Source organism: Diceros bicornis, chromosome 2 (genome assembly GCF_020826845.1).
Source record: "Diceros bicornis minor isolate mBicDic1 chromosome 2, mDicBic1.mat.cur, whole genome shotgun sequence".
Classification (NCBI taxonomy): domain Eukaryota; kingdom Metazoa; phylum Chordata; class Mammalia; order Perissodactyla; family Rhinocerotidae; genus Diceros; species Diceros bicornis.
Genome location: NC_080741.1, coordinates 93,440,559 through 93,461,889, shown reverse-complemented (window position 1 = coordinate 93,461,889; position 21,331 = coordinate 93,440,559). Strand labels below are relative to the sequence as shown.

Below are 21,331 nucleotides of genomic sequence, written 5' to 3'. Positions count from 1 at the left end.
ACCCAGGCCGTCAGCAGCGGAGTACACACACTTAACCGCTACGCCACGGGGTTGGCCCCTCAGCTCCTACTTTTAACCTATGCTAAAGGAACTTCTGAGGAAGCACCTCTTTGAAGGTTCAAGCACAACATTTGTATTTCAGTCCTAGCCTCACTAATCTCTTACTGTCTATTTCTTTAGGTACGTTATAACAGCAAAGTCATTCCTCATCCATAATTGGGGTACCACCTGCCTTGTTCAATAGCGTTGTGACATTCAAGTAAGAGGATTATGCCCTATCCTAGCATTTATCCACTGATGTATCACTTTGTTAAACATAAACCCTTCAACATGGCATTGGAGTGCCTCCCCATCCCCAAGTCTGGCCAGTTATTCCCAAATAGGATACCGCAGTCCCTCCGTCTGCCTTACCATTTCCTTACCTTCATTCACTTGCTTATGCCATTCCCTCCAACTATAATGGCTTTCCCAAGTTTCCTCTCCATATCAATTTATTCAACAATCTACTCAGCACCCATCTAACCCAGCCATTGAACACCTCCAGCATTTTCTTTAAGCTATTTTTATAACTCTCGTCTGCCTTGTTTTTACAATTACAGTCATGCACCATACAACAATGTTTTGGTCAACAACAGAACGCATACACAACGGTGGTCCCATAAGATTAGTACCACGCAGCCTACGTATGTAGTAGGCTATACCTTCTAGGTTTCTGTAAGTACACTCCATCATGGTCACACAACAACAAAATCACCTAACGACGCATTTCTCAGGACGTAGCCCTGTCATTAAGCCACACACGACCATATTCCTAAACCTCCAGTGCTCTTTATTCTATACTCCCCACAGCTACCAGCTGCTTCCTTATAGTAAACAAGAAAAATCTGTCAAATGAACACAGAACCCATAGTGTATCATTCACGAAAGCTATACGTATTAATCACTGGCCCAGAAACATAACTTACATGCTACAAATAGTAACGTCCTGTGCAAAGTTAGAACTGAAAATTTTTTTTAAGTTTACTGAGTAAGGGGCTGGCCTGGCGGCGTAGTGATTAACTTCAGCGCGCTCTACTTTGGCAGCCCAGGTTCGCAGGTTCAGATCCCGGGTGCAGACCTACACCACTCATCAAGCCATGCTGTGGCGGCATCCTGCACACAAAAGAGAGGAAGAAGGGCATGGATGTTAGGTCAGGGCCACTGTTCCTCAAGCAAAAAGAGGAAGACTGGCGGACAATCTAGAAGAAATGGATAGATTCTTAGACTCATACAATCTCCCAAAACTGAACCAAGAAGAAAGGGAGAATCTGAATAGACCAATCACAAGTAAAGAGACTGAAATAGTAATCAAAAACCTCCCAAAAAATAAAAGTCCAAGACCAGATGGCTTCTCTGGTGAATTTTACCAAACATTCAAAGAAGATTTAATACCCATCCTTCTCAAACTATTCCAAAGATTAGAGGAAGATGGAACACTTCCTAAATCATTCTATGAGGCCACCATCACCCTGATACCAAAGCCAGACAAAGACAATACAAAGAAGGAAAATTACAGGCCAATATCGCTGATGAACACAGATGCAAAAATCCTCAACAAAATATTGGCAAACCGAATACAGCAATACATTAAAAAGATCATACACCATGATCAAGTGGGATTTACACCAGGGATGCAGGGATGGTTCAACATCCGCAAATCGATCAACGTGATACACCACATCAACAAAATAAAAAATAAAAACCACATGGTCATCTCAATAGACGCAGAGAAGGCATTTGACAAGATAAAACATCCATTTATGATTAAAACTCTCAACAAAATGGGAATAGAAGGAAAGTATCTCAACGTAATAAAGGCTATTTATGAAAAACCCACAGCCAACATCATACTCAACGGGGAAAAACTGAAAGCCATTCCTCTGAGAACAGGAACCAGGCAGGGCTGCCCACTCTCACCACTCCTATTCAACATAGTACTGGAAGTTTTGGTCAGAGCAATTAGGCAAGAAAAAAGAATAAAAGGAATCCAAATAGGCAACGAAGAAGTGAAACTCTCACTATTTGCAGATACATTGATTTTATATATAGAAAACCCTAAAGAATCCATTGGAAAACTATTAGAAATAATCAACAACTACAGCAAAGTCGCAAGGTACAAAATCAATCTACAAAAATCAGGTGCATTTCTGTAAGCTAACAACGAACTAACAGAAAGAGAGCTCAAAAAGATAATACCATTTACAACTGCATCAAAAAGAATGAAATATCTAGGAATAAATCTTACCAAGGAGGTGAAAGACCTATACAATGAACTACAAGACATTATTGAAAGAAGTCGATGATGACATAAAGAAATGGAAAGAGATCCCATGCACATGGATTGGAAGAATAAACATAGTTAAAATGTCTATATTACCTAAAGCAACCTACAGATTCAATGCAATCCCAATCAGAATCCCAATGACGTTCTTCACGGAAATAGAAAAAAGAATACTAAAATTCATGTGGGGCAACAAAAGACCCTGAATAGCTAAAGAAATCCTAAGAAAAAAGAACAAAGCTGGAGGCATCACAATCCCTGACTTCAAAACATACTACAAAGCAATAGTAATCAAAACAAGCATGGTACTGGTACAAAAACAGACACACAGATCAATGGAACAGAATTGAAAGCCCAGAAATAAAACCACACATACACAGACAGCTAATTTTCGACAAAGGAGCTAAGAACATACAATGGAGAAAGGAAAGTCTCTCCAATAAATGGTGTTGGGAAAACTGGACAGCCACATGCAAAAGAATGAAAGTGGACCATCTGCTATTGCCATTCACAAAAATTAACTCAAAATGGATCAAAGACCTGAAGGTGAGACCTGAAACTATAAAACTCATAGAAGAAAATATAGGCAACACACTATTTTACATTGGTCATAAAGGAATCTTTTCAGATGACATGCCTACCCAGACTAGGGAAACTAAAGAAAAAATAAGCAAGTGGGACTTTATCAGATTAAAGAGCTTCTACAAGACAAACGAAACCAGAATCAAGATGAGGAGACAACCCACCAGCTGGGAGAGAATATTTTCAAAACATACATCTGACAAGGGGTTGATCTCCATAATATATAAAGAACTCATACAACTGAACAACAAAAAAACAAACCCGATCAAAAAATGGGCAGAGGAAACGAACAGACACTTCTCCAAAGAAGATATACAGATGGCCAATAGGCACATGAAAAGATGTTCAACATCACTAATCATCAGGGAAATGCAAATCAAAACAACACTAAGATATCACCTCACGCCCATTAGAAGGACTATAATCACCAAGACAAAAAACAACAAATGTTGGAGAGGATGTGGAGAAACAGGAACCCTCATACACAGCTGGTGGGAATGCAAACTGGTGCAACCTCTATGGAAAACGGTATGGAGAGTCCTCAAAGAATTAAAAATAGAAATAACCTATGATCCAGCTATCCCACTACTGGGAATCTATCTAACGAACCTGAAATCAACAATCCAAAGAGGCTTATGCACCCCTATGTTCACTGCAGCATTATTCACTATAGCCAAGAAGTGGAAGCAACCTAAGTGTCCTTCAACTGATGATTGGATCAAGAAGATGTGGTATATATATACACAATGGACTACTACTCAGCCACAAAAATAAACAAAATCGTCCCATTTGCAACAACATGGATGGGCCTGGAAGGTATTATGTTAAGTAAGCCAGAAAGAGAAAGAGAAACACTGTATGCTCTCACTCATATGTGGAATATAAACCAACACACGGACAGAGAAAACTGTATTGTGGTTACCAGGGGCAATGGGGGTGGGGGATGGGCACAAAGGGTGAAGGGAGACACATATATGGTGATGGACAAACAAAAATGTATAACCCAAAATTTCACAATGTTAAAAACTATTAAAACATCAATAAAAATAAAATAAAATAAAAAAAAGAGGAAGACTGCCAACAGGTGTTAGCTCAGGGCCAATGTTCTTCACCAAAAAAAAAAAAAAGGAGGAAAGAAAAAAAACAGTTGACTGAGTAATATTTCAAAATCCATCCTAGAATAATGATTCATCCTTGCCCTCAAGGAGCTTAGAGCGGGGGAGTGGCAAAGTCACATAATATTATTCCAATCAAACTAAGGCCTACAGTGGATGCACAAAGCACAAGATCACTCTGCCAGAAAGCTGTTAGTCAAACACCAACTAATATCTAAATGGTCAGTCAGAACATGCAAAACAGACCTAGTTCTAGCATATGTATGAGGGAGTCCAATATTTTAAGGACTCAAATGGCAGACCAAAGAGTCTGAATGAAAGCACTGTCTACTATGGCTCGATTTATACTCCACAGATGACACTTCTGGGCCAATTCCACCACCGGGAATGGGTCCAAATTATAAATGCAAAAACTAATCCTCAAAGGCAACTATGGAGTGATCACTGCTCACCAGACTGCAGCCATTATGGATTTTCTAACCCCAACGGATTTAAGTAGTCCCAAACTATGATACATTTTGCTCCAGAAAACAACCTCCTCACCCCCTCAAGGATTGCCCATGAAGTACTGAATGGGGCCATAAAGAAACAGGCTCCCACCAGAGGGGCAAAAATGAAAAAGATAGAAAACAACAAGTGTTAGCAAAATATGTGGAATATTTGGAACTCTCATACACTGCTGGTGGGAGTATAAACTGGTACAACAACTTCGGAAAGTTGGCAGTATCTACCAAAGTGTAACAGATACTGTTGCGGGCTGAATTGTGTCCCCCTCAAATTCATATGTTGAAGTCCTAACCCCCAGTACCTCAGAACGTGACTGTATTTGGAGGTGGGGCCTTTAAGGAGGTGACTAAGGTTAAATGAGGTTTTGAGGGTGGACCCTAATCAATATTTTCTTTTAGGAAGAGGAAATTAGGACACAGACCTGTACAGAAGAAAGACCATGTGAGGACACAGGGAAAAGATAGTCCCCTACAAGCCAAGGAGAGGCCTCTAAAGAAACCAACCCTGCTGACACCTTAATCTCAGACTTCTAGCCTCCAGCATTACGAGAAAATAAATTTCTGTTGTTTAAGCCACCCAGTCTGTGGTATTTGTTACAGCAGCCCTGGCAAAAGAATGCAGATACATACCCTAAAAGTCAGCTTTCCCACTCTTCAGTATTAACCTAATGGAAATGTTTACATATATTCATCAAAAGACAGACACAAGAATATTCATGCAGCATTATCTGTAACAGCCATAAACTACAAGCTGCCCAAATGCCCATCAATAAGTTAATAAATACAGTATATCACATAATGGAATACTACTGAGCAATGAAAATAGAGTTACAACTGCACTCAACACAAAATCTCACCAGCTACATTGAGTCAAAGAAACCAGATACAGAAAAGTACACAGTGTATGATTCCATTTATACAAAGTGTAAATCAGGTAAAATTAAACTACAGTGTTAAAAATCAGCAGATTCATTACCCTGGGAGGAAGGAGTGATAATGACTTGAAGGAGGAACAAGGCGGCTTCTGAGTTTGCAAAAATTCTCCAAGTTGTTCCCTCATCCGTGCACTTTTCTGTATGTGTGTTCTACTTTAAATTCAAAGTTTACTAAAATAGAGAAATGACAAATCACTTAAAAATAAAGGTAACACTTTACTTATCTGGTGTCACACGGGAAATAAACCTTATTCTGGAACTGGATGCATCAGGTTCTTCATCTACTGCCATTAAACATTTGAAAAATACAGCTAGTCTCATGATCGCCAGGAGATGATCTCTAGCTTCCCATCATTGAGTGTTTATTAGGAGAGGTCCCGCAGGTCAAAGGATCCAAGAGTGTCCAGTCAGCTCCACAGTTAAATTCTTACACCATACTCTTTTTATTCCATTTCATTAAAGGAAGCTATATATTTTATATATACTCACAGGAAGAAAACACTAGTTAACACTTTGGTCTTCCTCTGGGCAGTGAATTGAATTTTTTTTTTCCCCCTGAGGAAGATTAGCCCTGAGCTAACATCTGTGCCAATCTTCCTCTATTTTGTATGTGGGTCACCACCTCAGCATGGCCGCCGCCGAGTGGTGTAGGTCCACGCCCAGGAATTGAACCCAGGCTGCCGAAGTAGAGCGCACCAAACTTAACCACTGGGCCATGGGGCTGGCCCCATGAATTGAATTTTTCTTTTTACTTATGTATTTTCCTAGCTTTCTTTCTTTTTTTTAAAGATCTGATTCATTTAATAATCAACAAAAGGGAAATGTCATTTTAAACAAAAGGTAGTAGAAGAAATATTTTAGAAGGCATCAAATGCTGAGGCTTTTACAACAATCATGTATAATCAAAAAGGCAGGATGGTGCATCAGAAAGGGCAGTGAGTTGTGTTTCAGCAGAGCTAGATCCAACATTCTAGTAGTTGGGCCACCTCAGCACCCAGCCTTAGCTGTCTCAGGCAGAAATACAGAAATGGCTACTCTCTAAGCCTACAGAGTTGTGAGCACCAAATGAAACCCTACGTAAACTGTGAGCACTACACAAATATTAAAAAGCATTTAAAGACAAATATTTGTAGGAAGGTTTCTACAAAACATTAATACTCTTTAACAACCATCAACTGAATGGCACAGATCAGAGGATTTAAGAGTGGCTCTTAACCTGTGGGCTGCCCAGATGACCCAGAGTTATTTCAGGGGCCCCCAGATCTGTTAAGTGCATGGAGAACTGTTGGTAAATTGACTACTATACGTAAGAGGCACTAATTTTCATAAAGTCTATGCTGTTATGACTAGGTTTTTTAAACGTTAATTCATAGTAGCTTTGACGTATACTCTCAAATAACTTAAACTAAAAACTTTATCAAATAGAAATAAATTTTTTAAATTAAATTGCATATGAAGACTGGAAACCAACGACCTAACTGTTTACTTCACGATGTAATTTTTAAAGGATTCCCAAACTGAGCTGGATAACTCCAGGAAAGCCAGTAGTAAGAAGCAAACAAGCCATCTTTACTTGAAAGGGTGGGAGAGCACAGAGAAGCTCCTTCACAGTATCTGGCAGCAGTCAAACAGCAAGCCCATTGGAGAGACAAGCAAGGTTACAGAATTCCTAATACTGCCCAGGTCCCCAGGCCTCAATATGCTTCCTCATTTGCTTTGTCCAACAGCAAACAGTCCTAGACGACCAGGAAACCGACAACAGAAATCAGTCAGACTGATCTCCATGGCAGTGATGACGTCACCAAAACAGAGAGCCCCAGGCGAGGCTGGAGGTTCCCTGCATGAAGTACGGCATCTTTGGACAAATGAACAAGGCAGTAACTCTATATGTCACCACTGGAACCAACTCCCAAGCTTTCTTTCTCCCCCACAGGGACATTTTGCAAGTAGCTATTCTTAAATTTGTTTTGAAATCACAGGCCAGAGTACTAAAATTGAAACTAGTCCGAAACATTGCTAAAAAGCCTGTTCTGATTTCACCCACCACACCACTTTTAGCTTTGATTCACAAATCATACTGACCACAATCACCATTAAGAAGTATGAAAACATAAATGCAAACTATTTTTGCGTTTAATGCCACATGTGGGAAGGAAAAAGCAGAAAATAGAGGGCAGATGTGAGGACAAATAACTGAAGAGATCAACACATAACAAAATATTTCTGCAGCAAACTGTAGACAGAGAAGCATAGAGATCTATTAGATGGCATTCACAGGTATGTGTTGGATAACACATAGGAATGGATACCTGAGACTACAAGGGGAATCTTACATTGGGGATAAGAGTCAGCAGAAAGCCAGTAGCTGCAAAATGGGGGGCGGAGGGAGGCAGTTAATTTTTAGAGCTTCAGTCTCCTTCAGAGGATGACATCAGCACCAAGTGGAACCACTGTTTAGCCTTACTCAGGAGGATGACTCCTCCTTACTTCCCCAGAAAACCTTGCCTATAGCTCCCAGTCCAATATTTGGTCAAATCCTTCTCAGCCATGTTTGTTGAATTATAGAGATGGAGAGTTAGACAATTTATCATAGGAATAATGGTAAATATTTACGTCAAATCTCAGAGAGCAACACTGCATGAGACAGATGTCACAAGTATGTGGTCTGGGTTTGCTACAGCTTTGCATATATAATGCTAAATATACAGGCAAAAATGTTATTAGTACAGATCTCTTTGGAGATTTATTAAAAGCTAATCAAATAATCAAAACTTTTTTGTTTCACTTGGCGGTAGGGTCAGAAATCAGATTCAAAGGCACACTTTACTACAAAGCAATGCTCTTTGATTATGGAGTTTGGAGGTGTTAAAAATAAGACAACAGGCCCCAAAATGGAGTCACTTATGCTAAGCCCCATGTCATCAAACTGATACTTAATTACAGTTTCACCTCTCCCAAATGGAATCTTAAACCAGTCAGGAACCACCTGGCCAGCACTAATGAGGTCACCTGCCTGAGAGATCCCTGCCGTTCCCCAGAAGACAGTCACTTTGCTACAACCAATCCATGTTTTACTAGTACAACTTCCTTGTACCACTCGCTTCTGCCTATAAAAGCCTTTCATTTTGTACAGCTCCTCAGAGCTCCTTTCTCTCTGCTAGACGTGATGCTGTCCAATTCATGAATCATTCAATAAAGTCAGTAAGATCTTTAAAACTTAGCTGAATTTTGTTTTTTTAGCAAGGGCTTGGGTACAGTTGGCACACACACAAAAAAGTTGCCCCAAGTGGTTTGCTAACAATTATCTGGAGGGATATACTAATAAACCTACTTTTAGAGTGCCTTCTCCTACCTTGCACCCATTTGTTTACTCATGCACTTGTACCACAAACAAAAAATCCAGCATGCCCAATGCGCATTGGCTCCAAGAGCACTGCAACAGCTAACGTGTGCAGTGTAACACGGCAGTGATATGAACTCCCTTCTGAGTGAACAAAAAAACACCACTAGAGCAAAAGGAGAAACTAGTGTGGAAGGTTACTCTTCAAAACGCATGATGAATTAAAAACTGTAACCTTATCTTCTGTACTCTCTCCAAGAGCAAACCACACAAATGCTATTGTTAAAATGAACAAAGCCTTCAGTTAGGCAGAGCACCAGACTATCTGGATTGCTATGGATTCACTTGCAGAAATAACTCTTCTTTCCAAATGCCTCAAGTTCTACCACCAAGCCACTCCACAAAAGAATTCCTGGCCGCGATCACTCACCGTTTTTAAATTCCTTAAGGACAGGAACCATGCCTATGTCCCTGAGTCAATATCCAACAATGCTTGATACACAGTAGATACTCAAAACATTTGAGGAACGAATGAAAAAGCGCTCATCATTACTCTCCCGTAAACTCAAAACATTAATTAAGGCTACCATACTTATTACTCACTTAAATATATCAAACTAGGTAGGAAAGTTTAAAAAAAAAGAAAAAAAAATTACAATACAACAGAGTTGTGAGCACTAAGCTTTAACTTGGACAGTATCTTCAGAAGTACTCACAACTCACTTTCCTGATCTTAGACTCAAATCTGAATAAACTCTTCCCAAATCGGAAGAAGGAAACACACTAATATGAGACTTTATTAATCCATGGACGAGAAGTCATGCGGCTAATCAGCTGCTTAAGTCACAAGGAAGAGACAAGAGCCTGTTCTTTTGGAATCCAAACACAAGACATAGTATTTTCAACAAGACCGAAACAACTGGCTGGACACCCATGTACTCAAGTTCCAAGAAAGGTTCACGTGGCAGGACTGCCAGGCCTAATTCACTTGACAAAAGATTTAAACAACAAAATTTTTCAAACCTCAATTAAGTATTTTGCTAGAGTTACAGAACTCCTAGTTTACTGGCAGCAGGTGTGTTAAAGGTCACACTCGCAAACGGAATACCTCATGGCTTGAAGGTAGAACTAATGTTACCAGACGAGGCTTCCGAACGACATCACTAAAAAAAAAAAAAAAAAAAAAAAAAAGAGGCGGAGACACCAGGTGGTGAAAGATAAATCACAAGCTTCAGGGGCATCTGAAAGCAGTACAACCCAGATGCTGAGTACAGCGCTCTGGAGTCCGACTGCCTGGGCTTGAATCTCTGCTCCATAACTTACTAGCTGTGTGACCTTGGACAAAAGACCACCTCTCCGTTCTTTGATTTCCCCATCTATAAATGGGCATAATCACGGTACTTCAGAGAGGTGTTCTGAGAATGAAACAAAATAATCTGTGTAAAGGTCTTGCCACGCTGCCCAGCATACAACAAGCGCTCAAATGTCTGCTATTTTCTGTTTTCCCACTTGTACAAACCATCACGTATCAAGCCTGAAGAGAACGCAGTTAAGAAGCCCCCTACGCGGTCGCAGTGCAAACACAGCTCTACCGGCAACCACCATCTTTCCCCCAAGAACTTGGGAAACTTCTCTTCCAGGATTTACCATGACACGTTCGGGACGGAAAGCCAGAGCGTCGCACAGGTGCACGTGACCCGCCTCACCGCCTCCTTCGGTGGCCGCCGGGGGGCCTCTCCATGATCAGGGCCGGCTGTCCCGCTCAAGAGAAAGGAACACCCGCTCCCGACGCCCGCGTGCTCGGCCCCGCCACCCCCGGCGAGCGCGTACCGCCGCGCGAGGTACAGGGCCCAGCGGCCGCCCAAGTCAGGAACCCCTCCCGGGTCTCCCTGCCTCACGCCACCAATAACCAAGGCGTCCGCGGCCGCCGGCCGGGGTCGGCACCCCGGCCAGAGGTCACACTAGACGACCTCTGACCTCTCCCAGCCGGGCGCGGTCCGGGCCTGCTCCCGGGCCCCGAGCGACGCAGCCTTTCCCCGCGAGGCCTACGCTAGGCCCGGCACTTGCCCGAGATGGGGACGGCGAGAGGCCCGGCGACCGAGGGCCGGGGAGGGGGATGGGGCCGGGCTGGGCCCGCTGCTCACCGCGGCCGCTCCGCTGGGGCTCCGGGCCGGGCGCGTCGCGAGGGCTCCCGCCGAGGAGAGGCAAAAAAGGACAAGGGCAGAGAAGTCCAAGTTCCGGGCGCAGCGCTCTCCTCACCGCTCTCCAAACCCGCCGCCTCGGGCTTTACGGCCAAGACTCCAGCCCCGCTCCCACTTCCGCCACCGCCGCCGCCCCGAGCGGAAGTACCTGTCACGAGACGTTCGACGCCAAGGGTGCGGGGGAGGAGCCCCGCCTCAGCCTTGCGTCACGTTCCGGCCGCCTCCGGCCAGGGCCCGGATCACGTGGTACAAACATGTCTGCCTCCAGTGGTGGTCGCCATCTTTGAGGCTCGTACAGGGAGCAGGACGGCGCCATGTTGAATCCACAAGCCCATGCCTTAGCCATCCGTTTCCCCAGAATAACGAATGCCAGGGGAGAGAGGACTAGGGTAAACTGGTCCTTGCAGTAGTGTCCCTCTCCGGAAGGCACTGATCAGTCAACCAAGTAGTCCTACTGTGTGTCCCGAGCTCTTCAGGATCAACAAAGCTTGCTCTAGGAACGGGCTTTCCCAGAGAGAAATCTCTAGTAGCGGGAGACAAGACAGTGGTTATTTGACAAACTTACAGCAGGGTGAGGAAGGGCACCCGTATTTACTGAGCACCTACTGCGCACCCCTACTACATCTTTGGATCTTCTCCATTTGTCCTTACTTTAACCACTTAAGGGAAGATTATTTTCACCATTTTGCAAATAGGGAACTGAGACCCAGCACAGATCATTTGACCTAGCTCACAAAGTAGTAGTGCAGGGATGTGAACCACGGTCTGTCTGATGCTAATGTGTGTGATCTTTCTAGCAAAGACTGCAAATTACTGCACCAATTGTGTAGCAGGGTGATAGAGACACCTTTTGAATTTGGGTTGGCCTTACTGACTTGTTTGACCAATAGAATGTAGCAGAAGTGATATCCTATGACTTCCACTGCTAGATCTTTAGACAAAACCAGAACACTTTGGTGGAAGAGATAGTCCAAGAAAACGTAAAAAGAGCTCAAGGCTCCCTTGAGCTTGCTACCAAAAAAGATGCAATAAAGTTGTACCCTGTAGAGCTCTTAGGAGGGTGGGCCAGGGTACCAAGCACTAGCCCCATCTGAACACATTAAGATCAACTCAGAACTTTATCTCCATCTTTAATAACACGTTCTTCTCATAGTCTTTTCCTATCTTGGTTCACGCAAACTTCATTCTTTCAGTTGCTTGGTCTAAAAACTTTGGAATCATTCTTGACTCCTGTAGTGGGCTGAATAGTGACCCCCAAAAGATATGTCCACATGCTGGAACCTGTGGATGTGACCTGATTTGGGAAAAAAGCATTTGCAGATGTAATTAAGGATCTCGAAATGAGATCCTCCTGGATTATCCAGGAGGGCCCTAAATCCAATGACAAGTGTCCTCATAAGAGATACACAGAGCACAAACACACAAAGAAGAGAAGTCCATGTAAAGAAGAAGTGAGAGGTTGGAGTGAGTAGCCACAAGCCAAAGAAGGCTGACAAACACCAGAAACTGAAGGAAAGAAAAGGGGGTGGGGGATGGCGGGGGCTGGGACACTTTGATTTTAGACTTTTGGATTTCAGACATATTTGAGAGAATACATTTCTGTTGCTTTAAGTCACCAGGTGATTTGTTACAGCAGTCCCAGGAAACTAATTTAGCTCCCCTCTCTATTTCTTGTACCCCTCATCCATAGCCTTGAAAAGATATCCAGAATGTGACTTCTTACTATCTCTGCCACTAGCACCTGGTCTGAACCTCCATCACTCCTCACCTGGGTTATTGCAACAACCTTGGTTTCCTGCTCCCACCTCATCTCCTATCAATTCTCAACAAAGCAGCCAGAGTAATTCTATAACAATGTCAAACCATGTCATTCTCCTGCTCAAACTCTTTCCATAGGTCAGAGTAAAAACTAAAGGCTTTATAAGCAAAAGGTCCTACCCCCTCTGACCCCCAAATACCTCTCTGACCTCGTCTCCTTCTAATGTCCCCTCTGATCAGTCTGCTCAAACTATACTAGTTTAAGAAAAGAGAAGGCACCCATCTAACTCTGATCTTTGCAGTTTTATTTCTTTCTGTCTTCCCTCAGATATCTGTGTGGCCACTCCCTCACTTTCCTCAGATCTTGACTGAAATGTCATCTTCTCAGTGACAATGGCCTTCCCTATTTAAAACTGAAATCCCCCTTCCTATCACCACTAGACACAAAACACCCACTTCCTATCTCCCTTCCTGCTTTTTTGTTTCTTTATATTGCTTCTTTGCTTACTGTCCATCTCCTCCACTGAAAAGCAGTTCCATAAGGGCAGGGATTTTTGTCTGTCTCATTCATTGCTATATCCCTGATTCCCAGAATAGTGCTGGGGCACAGTGGGTGCTCAAAGAGTACCATTTACAGAGTATTAGGGGAATGGAAATTGCAAATAGTCTCAAAGGCCAAGAATTATAGTAATTCTACCCCATTCTGCAGCCATTCAAAATGTTAGGTTTGAAAATAAAGTGGCAACTAGAGAACACAAGAAAAGGCAGAGCACAAAAATAAAAAGAGACCCGTGAGCCCCCAGTCTTCTAAGCAGACTGAGAAGGCTATTCAGATGCAATCACGGGATACTTCTTTTTTTGTGTGAGGAAGATCAGCCCTGAGCTAACATCCGATGCCAGTCCTCCTCTTTTTGCTAAGGAAGACTGGCCCTGAGCTAACATCCGTGCCCATCTTCCTCTACTTTATATGGGACGCCACCACAGCATGGCTTGACAAGCGGTGCGTTGGTGCGCGCCCGGGATCTGAACCTGTGAACCCTGGGCCGCCGAAGCAGAGCACGTGCACTTAACCGCTTGTGCCACCGGGCTGGCCCCCATGGGATATTTCTTATGGAAAAGAAAGGACAACTTCAGAAGAAACCCATGAGCCAAGAAGGTGGAGTCAAAAGCTGCAGAGAATCATTCCCAGGGAACAGGATTGGACCCTAGTCAAAGAACTGGCAACATGTACCTAACTGGATTTCAGAATTGCTATGATCCAGTGGTAGCTATGTCACTCCTGTTTTCCCTGTTTTTGAACAGAAGTGTCTGCTCTGGTTATCTTATGCTTGTCAACTCTGTTTGTTGGGTCTGTGGAGAGCAGAAAATATGTCTATAGCTCATAGATCTTTAGATCAAGAGAAACAGTACTCAGGGGCCAGCCTGGTAGCATAGTGGTTACGTTCACGTGCTCTGCTTCAGTGGCCCAGGGTTCGCAGGTTTGAATCCTGGGCACAGACTCATGCACTGCTCATCAAGCCATGCTGTGGCAGTGTCCCACATACAAAATAGAGGAAGATGGGCACGATGTTAGCTCACAGCCAATCTTCCTTAGGAAAAAAAAAAAAGAGGAAGATTGGCAGCAGATGTTAGCTCAGGGCCAAGCTTCCTCACCAAAAGAAAAAACAAAGTATAAAAAAAAAAAAGAGAGAAACGGTACTCAAGAAGCTGTTTTTGAGAAATCATAGCTGAAGAGCCTCATGGGTACCTGGACCTGATTTACATGACAAGATCCATTATGAGCCAATGATGTATTGGGATGAGACTTTTAGGGTCCTTGGGAGGAGGTGAGTATATTTTGCACATGGGAGAAATATAAATCATTTGTGTCCAGAAGGTGGACTATGGTACATTAAAGATGGCAGTAAATTCTTTTTTTTTTTTTATTAATTAATTAATTTATTTTTTTCCCCCAAAGCCCCAGTAGATAGTTGTATGTCATAGTTGCACATCCTTCTAGTTGCTGTATGTGGGACTCGGCCTCAGCATGGCCGGAGAAGCGGTGCATCGGTGCGCGCCCAGGATCCAAACCCGGGCCACCAGCAGTGGAGCACGTGCACTTAACCGCTAAGCCACGGGGCCGGCCCGGCAGTAAATTCTTTGCTCCTCCTTCCTATGAGATGTAGAATCTACTTCTCTTCCTTTTGAATTTGGGTTGGCCTTACTGACTTGTTTCACCATCAGCATGTAGCAGAAGTGATATCCTATGACTTCTACTGCTAGATCATAAGAAGCCTTACAGCTTTTGCCCAGAACTCTTGAACGGCTCAGGTAGTAGAAGCTCCTCAAAAACCAGCCTCCATGCTGTGAGAAGCCCAAACTATGTATAGGTGTTCTTATCAACAGCCCCAGCTGAGCTGCAGTAGGCAGCCAGTATCAACTGCCAGCCATGTAACTGAGCCATTTGGTATGTCGAGCCATGTTAAATTTCAAATGACTGCAGCCCCAACTAAAAGCTGACTGCAATCATACAAGAGGCCTCAAGTGAGTACTACCCAATTGAGTCCAGTCAACCCACAGAACCAAGAGATGCTAATAAGTTTTTGTTTTAAGCCACTACATTTTGGGTTCCTTTGTTACAGAGCAATAGATAACCAAAATGGGGCCTACACAAAACAAAGCGTAAGAGAACAGTTATATAAAAGACCTTTAGTAGAACAGATGTGGGTGGGGGGTGGGAGGGAATGGCAGGGGTTGTGACTTATTGATCCATGCATACAACTCACATCAAATATGAAAGCTTGTCATATCAATGGGACATGGATGGGATCTGGTGCTGTTTGGATGAGCTTGAGTGGTCAGAGGGAGAGACAGAAAATTGGAACTTAGAAGGAGGGGCAGGTAGATGGAGGTTAGGAATGAGGAGTTCTGTTCTGGAAATACTGATTCAGAGGACCTCTGAGGGATATCCAAGTGGAGATGTTGAGGAGGCAGTTAGATATATTGTGTTGAGGCAGAGATGGGGTAGCTGGGTATTTGGGTTACTCGGAATAGCCTGGGCTGAAAATAGAGATTTGAGAGTAGTAATGGGTATGGATGTGAATAAGATAACCATGGAGAAAGTGTAGAAGTGTTTTATTCTTTCAATAAACTATTTACTGACAATCTATTAAGTGCTAGACCTTAGAGCTGAGGACACAAGAAGAATAAGGCCTCTGCTCTCAAGGTCCTTACTACTTTGTGTGGTAAGCAATATATAAGTAAACACACACATACACACATACACAGATGAGAATTTCACTCAAATTTCCATCAAGGGGGAACTGGTTAAAGTATGGTACATCCAGTCAATGAAATACTATGCAACTATAAAAAAAAAAGAATGAGGGGCCGGCCTGGTGGCACAGTGATTAAGTTCACATGCTCCGCTTTGGCGGCCCGGGGTTCGCAGGTTGGGATCCCGGGCACAGACCTATGCACTGCTTATCAAGCCATGCTGTGGCAGGCGTCCCACATATAAAGTAGAGGAAGATGGGCACAGATGTTAGCTCAGGGCCAATCTTCCTCACCAAAAAAAAAAGAAGAAGAAGAAGAAGAATGAGAGAATTCTCCATATATTGATATGGAAATATCTCCAAGACATATTATTAAGTGATAAAGCACGATACAGAAAAGTATATACCATACATTCCTTTTTTTGAAAAATAAAAAAGTGAGTGTGGAATAAGAACATACTTCAGCAAATAAAAAATATGGTTATCTAATATATCAGTTAAGATTTAATCAGAGAAGTTAGAATAAGAAATTAATGGTAGGGGTTAGACCTTACACAATTGTCAGAGTTGGTAGAAAGTCTATGCAGGCTGTTGTTTCTGCGTCCAGCATTGAGCCCAACATCAGCTACCACAGGTCAGCTAGACCAACAGTCAGGAATAAAAGCCAGATGTGGATAAGAACAGTGACACACTGGACCCCCTGAGGATAACTAGAACCCACGAGGACCAATTGGAACACACGTCTCTCTCTCACCACCTCCAACTTCAGTGCCATGTGTGGGTGACCTGCAGCACAGAACCTGGTGCCCTTCACCACAGAGCTGCCCAAATGCTCGGCCCAAGATTCAGAGAAGCTGAAGGGGGAGATCTGATGGCGGTTGGAGGGGATGTGGGTCTGGGTGCTACCCCAAGCCAACAGGATCAGCAAACCAGTGACCCCATACATGAGCTACCCCAATGCCTGCTGCCCAGCACGATTTTCAGAGTATAAACAATGTGATTGCTGTATGGGGTCTCAAAGGTCATGGTGAGGCCTTTGACATATATATCACGTGTGATGAGAAGCCCTGAAAGGTTCTAAGCAGAGAGTGTGCGTGCGTGTCCATGGTGAAATGCGTTTCCCTTCACAAGTCTCTTGCACTTCAGTGCCTTTCCTGGCTGCACCCTCTCTTATCCTGTTCCCACGGTGAACCCCATAACCCTGGGCCCCCGACACAGCCCCATGACACTGCTTGCTTGATATCTGCTTATTCACCTGTTTCTCGTCTAGACTAGGGGGCTCCTCAAGGACCAGCACCTGCTCTGATCTGCCTCAATGTCCCTAGCACCCCACTGGGTATTGACAAATCTCACCACATGACTGAACAAGTCAAAGCAGAGTAAAATGTTTAATTATTCTCTTTGACAGAGCTTTGTATGATTTATGAAGTTCTCCTGGGCTTGCTATTTAAACATGGCCAGTTTTGCCCAAGGGTTCCTCCCTTAGCAGTTTTTATTAATCCAGGAGTCACTGGCTGTCTGTCCCTCCATGCCCACTCTAGTCTTCCCTTCTTGGTACTTCTCCCGACCCCCAGCACCCAGCCTGAGCCCCTGTGCCTTTGAGCAACTCACTTTCAGGCCGCAATTTCCTCATTGTAAAGTGATGTTAATAACCCCAATTTTCTGAGCTGTTGTGGGAATCAGACATGAAAGTGATTTACAAAGTACTCCATCACATCTAGGGGAATGATTGAACTTACATGTCAGTTGTTAGGTGAGATAAACCTCAGGTGGTGACTTCAGGCACTTTTATGCTAGATATGGAAAAAGAAACAAAGGTTTGTTCATTCATTCATTCAAAAGGAATTAGTCTTCAGTTTCCAGGACAACCCAAGGGACACAGAGATTAACCAGCCACAGTCCCTGTGCTCCAGAAGGTCCCAGTTGTGTGTGTTTGTGTGTGTGGCCAGGGGAGCACCCACAAAAAGACAACCACACATCATGCTAGATCCTTTTCCTCTTCCCACAACTCTAGCCACAGGCTGCTTTCCAGAGCCTTCCTGCCCACAAAGCTGCACTGCAGCCCTCTGCCCACACTGTCCCTTTCAGGGGTGGGCACTTGACCAGCTCCAGGGCAATTAGGGCCAATAACTCTCAAGTCGGGGTCTTTTGGGGGATATAAGGAGGCATATCTGTTGGAAGAGAGAAGACTTTTTCTCTACGGAGAAAGAATAAGACATCTCTAGAATTGCTGGGGGACTTCTTGTCTCCTTGAGGGCAGAGCCTGCCTGAGAGTGAAGCTAAAGTAAAAACAGAGGAAAACAGAGATGGTGAGGGACACGTCTTAGTGATACAACGTGGGGCACTTGCATCCAGCGATGCCTGAATCCACCTGCCTCCCCCCTATTCCCAGCCCTATCCACCTCCCCCTCCAGCCTTGACCACTTGCTGAAGAGAAAGTCACAGCCTCACCCAGGGGCTGGTCTCAGCAGGAGTTGCAACAGCTTCAGGGCCCAGGTCCTACCTGACTGGACTCACAAAGGCTTTGGCTCTCCTAGTGACTGCCCAGAAGAGTCACGGAATAGGGCCCAGAAATGTGGGGGAGTGAACATCCCCACAGGTAAACTGTGACCAAGGGGTCTCAGGATTTGGGGAGGAGCTGACAGGTAAAGTCTCTGCTTTTCCCTTTCCCCCATGGACTGTTCCACATGGCCGCCCTGGAGACATCTCATGGGACTAAAGTTGTCAGAATCAGAAAATAAAAATACTCGTACTAACGGGCCGGCCCGGTGGCACAAGCGGTTAAGTGCGCGCGCTCCGCTGCGGCGGCCCGGGGTTCGCTGGTTCGGATCCCGGGCGCGCACCGACGCACTGCTTGGTAAGCCATGCTGTGGCGGCATCCCATATAAAGTGGAGGAAGAGGCACAGATGTTAGCCCAGGGCCGTCTTCCTCAGCAAAAAAAGAGGAGGATTGGCGGATGTTAGCTCAGGGCTGATCTCCTCACACAAAAAAAAAAAAAAAAAAAATACTCGTACTAAAACAGTGTGTTCCTGTGGAATTCAGCTTTAACTGGGCCTTCTATATCGATGTGGCCGTCCTGCATAAGACCCAATAGGCAGCTGGGTTTGCAGTGACGCTGGGGCCACTGTGATCACACACTACCTTGTATCTGCTTTCCCTTCTCCCCTCTGGCCTGTCCTCCCTCCTCTTTTTCCTCAACCCTTGCTGCCCAGGTATTGAACTCCACAATCAAGTGGCAGCGTGTTAAGCTTCATCTCAGGCTCCGTTTTCTAGGGAGCCAAGTGAAGACAAGGCCATTCAAGTTAGATTTTTGTCACTTGCATCCAAAAGAGACCTGATGAAAACTCAGCCTCGGTTTCCTCTTCTGTGGAATGAAAACGACAATTTCTACCCCACTGACAGCCTAGGATGGATGAGAAGGTCAAATAACCTTGTGAAAGGCAAGGTGGTAACATGAGAGCCAACAGGTCACCGCAGTCACTCCGGAAGACAGGAAGTGGAGTCTCAGAGCTGCCTCCTGCCACACTGAGTTACCGGGGCTGGGAGACGGGGCTGCTACCCGCTGGGTGGCTGTGGGTTCCTTCCATGTTCTTTCACACGGGCAATGTCTTTCCTGGCTCCACGTCATCAGATCACTGCACCTGACTGTTTTAGACTTTGCACCTCAGGTTAACAAGCACCATGGGGACCAGGGAGCCCTGCTTCCACCCAGTCATTCTTTCTACACATTGAAGCCTTCCTCTGGCTCCATCCTGACAATGCTGTGCAGGTAAATGCACGTAAATCCTGCATTTACCTAACCAATACATGCCCATCCCTGTATGTGCCTCTGATCCCCTTTGCCTAGGACGGTCCTACCACGGGCATCAAGGCCCTACATCATCTGGCCTTTGTCTGTCTTTCATTTATTTATTCATTCAACAAACTTACCTTGAGCACTTCCTGTGTGGCAGGCACTGTTCTGAGCACTGAAGAGAGAGCAGTGAACAAAACAGACAAAAATCCCTGCCCTTATGGAACTTACATTCTAGTGGCAGACACAGAAAATAAACCATGTAAATAAGTGAAATATACATTATATTAGGTAGTGATAAGTGTGATGGAGAAAAACAAAGCAGGCAAGTGGTGGCGAATGATCCTTCTCGCATCTAGTCTCACTCTCTCCTGATCAATCCATTCCCACCACACTGGCCTTCTTCCTGTCCTCAAATACATCGAACTTGTTCCCACCATTATCCTTCTAGTTCCTCTGTCTTGGACAGGCCCCCCTCCACCATTCCAAAGATCTTTGCACAGCTGGATCCTTCTCACCATCTGAGTCTTAATTCAAATGACACTACAGGGAGGCCCACCTGGATCACCCTGTCTAATGCTATTTCCCAGTTATTTTTATCCTATAACCTTGTTACATTATAATATTTTCTTTATACCACCTCTTCTAGAAATGATCCTCTGTAATCATTTGTTTACTTGTTCATTGTGTCTCTCCCTAGAATTTCAGCCTCCTGAGACCAGGGACTTTGTCTATCTGGTTTGCTGCTGTAATTCCAATGCCTGGAACAGTGCCTGAGACATAATAGGTACTGAGTGAATATTTCTTGTATGATTGATAAATCCATTGTTCTTCTGTCCCCCTACTCCCCTCCTGTCACATGAAGAACTCCCACTTTTTCTTTAAGACTAGTCTAGCAAGAATATATGAGTAAACACACCATTACAATACTGTGTTAGGCAAGGTAACACTAGCTGCTATAACAAATAGGCCTCCAAATGAATTAGATCTCAAACAAAGTAGAAGCAGGTGGATTTCCTGCATACGTTGACTTGGGTACCGGGCTCTTTCTACCCTGTGGCAGCACCATTTCCAGGGTCTTGTCATTGTCTAAATACAGCTGGTATCAGGGGAAGAACTTTGTAGAGACATGTCACTTCTGTTCACATTGCTTTGGCAAGAGCTAGTCACACTGCATACCTAGATGCAAGAGGAGATGGGAAATGGGGGACTGGGTTAGACAGCTGCCTTCTAGCAACAGCCATATGCTATAGAAGAGGGAAAATAAACTTTGGTGGACAGCTCTCTGCCTCTGCCACAAATACAGCATGATAAATGCTAGACAAAAGAAACAAAGGAGTTAGGGTGGCCCAGGAGAGGCACCCGATGTATCCTGGGAAACAGAGTAGTCAAGGAGGGCTTCCCAGAGGAGGCAGTGCTGAGGTAACTCATGAAAGATGAGTAAGAATCTGCTGAGCAAAGGAAGGGGAAGGTTACCACCAGCAGAGGGACAACTACGTGCGAAGATTTGGAGAAAAGAAAGAGCA

At 44.3% G+C, this 21,331-nt stretch overlaps 1 protein-coding gene across 2 annotated transcripts in view; it reads right to left on the bottom strand.

Moving 5' to 3' along the window:
* The window catches only part of RAB7A (RAB7A, member RAS oncogene family), a 112,462-nt gene that overhangs the window by 49,317 nt on the left and 41,814 nt on the right, over positions 1-21,331 (bottom strand). Inside the window, exon 1 of one of the 2 annotated variants that reach the window (XM_058567062.1) lies at positions 10,943-11,124. The exons of the other annotated variant lie outside the window; for it this stretch is intronic. The gene's annotated coding sequence lies outside the window, so the exon portion shown is untranslated. Of the gene's footprint in view, positions 1-10,942; positions 11,125-21,331 lie in introns of those variants that run through there. 2 annotated transcript variants of the gene reach the window in all.